Source organism: Diabrotica undecimpunctata, chromosome 6 (genome assembly GCF_040954645.1).
Source record: "Diabrotica undecimpunctata isolate CICGRU chromosome 6, icDiaUnde3, whole genome shotgun sequence".
NCBI classification, from domain to species: domain Eukaryota; kingdom Metazoa; phylum Arthropoda; class Insecta; order Coleoptera; family Chrysomelidae; genus Diabrotica; species Diabrotica undecimpunctata.
The window spans coordinates 31,421,488-31,425,566 of record NC_092808.1 but is presented as its reverse complement, the minus strand read 5'-3'; positions in this window follow the sequence as shown (position 1 = coordinate 31,425,566).

Genomic DNA, 4,079 nt, shown 5'->3' with positions numbered 1-4,079 from the left:
ATACTACAACTAAGATAACAAAATATCAGTTATGACCAATAATGTCTCGATCAGGCGCGAAGGGAGACGAGAAGAGACAAAGCAAGGAATTAAAGGGCGGACAATTCCGTATTATTAGATATACCTTGGGTTAGTATATAGATCTTAGTTACCTTCGCGTATTTAGGCTCTAGCTAATCAATACGCCTCCAATCCTACAGGAATTCAAGATCCGTCAGTTGGAGTACGGCGCTATCACGAACTTTCGAATCTCTAGATACCGGCACTTCTACGTCACACTATCCCGTCGAGTTAAATAGCGCGCTCACTGGCTGCGTATCGTCCCGATCTCCCATACTTCTTGCGTGGGGCGCTCTCGAGTGCCACCTTCCCACTAGTCTCCGCTGGCCCGCCTCGTTCGGTTTTTATGAGCCCGTATTCTCAATTTCCAATCGTAGTACCAAGGTCGAGTTATTCTTTTTTTTTTAGCTGTCCCCGTGTTATTTTTCAGCGGCGGTCTATGTTTTTTAAACGTGATTTTTTTTCTTTTAAGCAGCCGTGGTGACCTGATATTTGAGACTCGCGTAATACATTTAAACTGGGTCGAGTTTTCAATCTTTGTTTAATGTAAAAATATATACATTAACTATGTTACTTACTAGCTATGAATTTATTTGTTCTTTAATCAATTTGGAATATGTAATAATTACTTAAATCATTATTACTCTTTTCTAGGCTAATTACCCCTTAATTTTTCCTTCTTTATTTCCTTGCTATGTTTACATTACACAGGGCTTCCGGTGTCTCAGATTTACGAGACCCAAGACCCTACTACACTGATCACTAACCAATGCACTACTGCTACTGGAAACAGAGGGCGGTTCATTTATGCTGTCACTGGTGACGTGATTTGGGTGGAGGTTAGCGTGGAGATTGACACGAGGATTGACGCGGGGATTGGCGCGGGGGTTGGCGCAAACATTTCTGACAGGAGGATTTTGATTGACGGGTGGAGCGGATGATATTTTCTTTATGAAAGGTCTCCACGTCGAAGGTAACCATATGCCATCATCTCTTTTATTGAGACAATTTGGCCTTTTTTCAATTTCTATTGCTTCTCGGATAATTCTTGGTTTATAGAAGCGGATGATTGCTATGGTTCTGAAGTTTTCAAAATCAATTCTGTGACGTGTCTAAAGATGGTGTTGACCTAGAGCTAAAATTGAATCAGAATTGCGAACAGAAATGGAATGTTCATAAATCCTATTTTGGATTCTACTATTTGTTTGGCCTATATAAGATCGGGCAGTCTGCACAAGGAATTTGATTAACTCCGTGTTGTTCATTTGGAATGTTGTCTTTGATTAGTCGGACAAGATATGAATGTTTTTGTTGAGGGGTAAATATTGTCTGTATTCCTCTTGATTTAAGAATTTTATCGATGTACGTTTTTGATGATAAAATCATCAAAAACGTACCCAGGTGCCGATGTTCCTACGGACCACAATATGTTGGTATGCAGAATGGTCATGAGAGTAAAACGGCTCGAGAAAAGATCTAATTTAAACACAATTGATATTAAGAAACTCACTAACCCAGAAACCGAAATAAAAGTACGAGAACAACTAGGAAAGAAAATAAACGACATTAACGAGAACACGTCGGACATAATAGAGAGATGGGATAAATCGAGGGAAGCAATCCAAACAACATGCGCGACTCTATTAAAGCGTGACAGACGGAAGAAGAAAGAATGGATGTCTGATGAGATAATGGATATGATAGATGAAAGACGTAAATTCAAGAATAAAAATGCAGAAAAATACCAGCAGATCCACAAAATCATAAGAACGAAAATTCGAGAAGCCAAAGAAAAATGGTTTTCCAACGAATGCAGGGAAATAGAACAATACGAACGAAAATACGACAGTTACAATATGCACAAAAAAATAAAATCAATGACAAACAAGAGGAAATTCAATAAGTCACCCAACAGCATAAAATATGGCGATGGAAATCTTATCTCGGAGCCATCAACGATCTTAGAAACATGAAAATCATACATAGAAAAATTATTTGCATCTGACAGGACTGATGATCACCTATATGGAGAAGGAGAAACAGGACCTTCAATCCTTAAATCGGAGATAGAAGATGCCATTGCAGCACTAAAAAACAATAAGTCAGCAGGTCCGGACAATGTACCCTGCGAAATATTAAAGATCCTATGTAAATCAGATAAACAGTTCCTTGATAATCTAGTTGAATTTTTTAACAACATATATAATAGCGGTAAAATCCCGGAGAACTGGCTGCAGTCAACATTTATTACAATCCCGAAGAAACCAAATGCCCAGATCTGTGATGACTACCGGCTTATAAGCTTGATCAACCATGTCACTAAAGCGTTCACTAAGATCATTCATAGAAGATATATGATAAATGTGAGTCAAATATTAATAGATCGCAGTTTGGCTTTCGGAAAGCACTTGGAACTAGAGAAGCAATTTTCGCACTCCAGGTGCTTATACAGCGGTGTAGAGACGTTGATAAGGACGTGTCTTTGTGCTTTGTGGATTTTAGAAAAGCATTTGACAATGTCAATCATGAACAATTGAATGATATTCTGCGAAGACAGGTATTGACGACAAGGACATTCGAATTGTGGCAAACATATACTGGGGTCAAACAGCAAGAGCAAAAATTGGCAACGAACTCACTGAAAGTGTGCAGATCAAAAGAGGTGTCCATCAGGGGTGTATATTATCCCCACTCCTATTCAATATTTATTCCGAAGAAATATTTAACAAATGTATGGAAAATGCAAATGGGGGCATAAAAATACACGGCGAGTTAACAAACAATATAAGATATGCCGACGACACGGTGATCCTTGCCAGTACCATAGACGAATTACAGCAGGTAATGGAAAGAGTTTATTCAGTTAGTGAGGAATACGGCCTGAGCCTCAACTTCAAGAAGACAAAGTGGATGCTGATAAGCAGGAAGCAACAGCCTGCTCGACAGTAACGGATATGTAACATACTAATTGACCATGTAAAATCTTATGTGTACCTTAGCACCAACGTAAATGCAAAATGGGAACAGCCAACAGAAATTAAGGCGAGAATAGAACGAGCTAGAGCAGCATTTAGCAATATGAAAAAGCTCCTCATAAGCAGGGATTTGTCTCTTCCCCTAAAACTACGTCTAGTTAAATGCTACATTTTTCCGATCTTACTGTATGGTGTGGAGGCCTGGACGCTGACGGAGACGCTCACGAGAAAACTAGAAGCCTTTGAAATGTGGGTGTACCGACGCATTCTTCGTATATCCTGGACCGAACATGTCACCAACATAGAGGTAATCCAAAGAATCGGAAAGGAGAAAGAAATCGTGAATACAATTAAACAAAGAAAGCTTGAATATCTAGGCCACATATTGAGACACGATAAGTACTGTCTACTGCAATTGATTGTCCAGGGGAAAATAGACAGTAAGCGAGAGCCAGGCAGGAGAAGACACTCGTGGCTCCAAAATCTGAGGAAGTGGTTCGGGCTCACATCGGTCGAACTATTCAGAAGCGCCGCAAACAAGATCAGAATTGCCATGTTAATAGCCAACGTTCGCAACGGACAGGGCACTTGAAGAAGAAGAAGATCGATTTTGTCGGTGACACTATTGATGTAAGGAAGATAAGCTTTAGTATGATGAGGGTCTGAGTTTTTGGATTGAGATTGAGTGGGAGATTGATGTCTGTTAATGCTTCTGTTGATGTGATTTTCGCGGTAACCGTTTTGGATGAGAGCTTGTTTTAAACTAGAGTAGCGACTCAACTTGCATCTTCGCAAAGGCGTATTGATCAGGACATTAGTGGAAATAAATGAATTAATTTGATTCATTTTTATATAATAGATTTTAGAATATATATAATATATATATATATATATATATATATATATATATATATATATATATATATATATATAATAGAATACAGATAATATAATTGCATGGTATTGGCATTGGAATAATACCAATGCATAGGAGTCATCCAAGAATCAGTGATCATACCATATAACAATAATATGAGTCTTTGG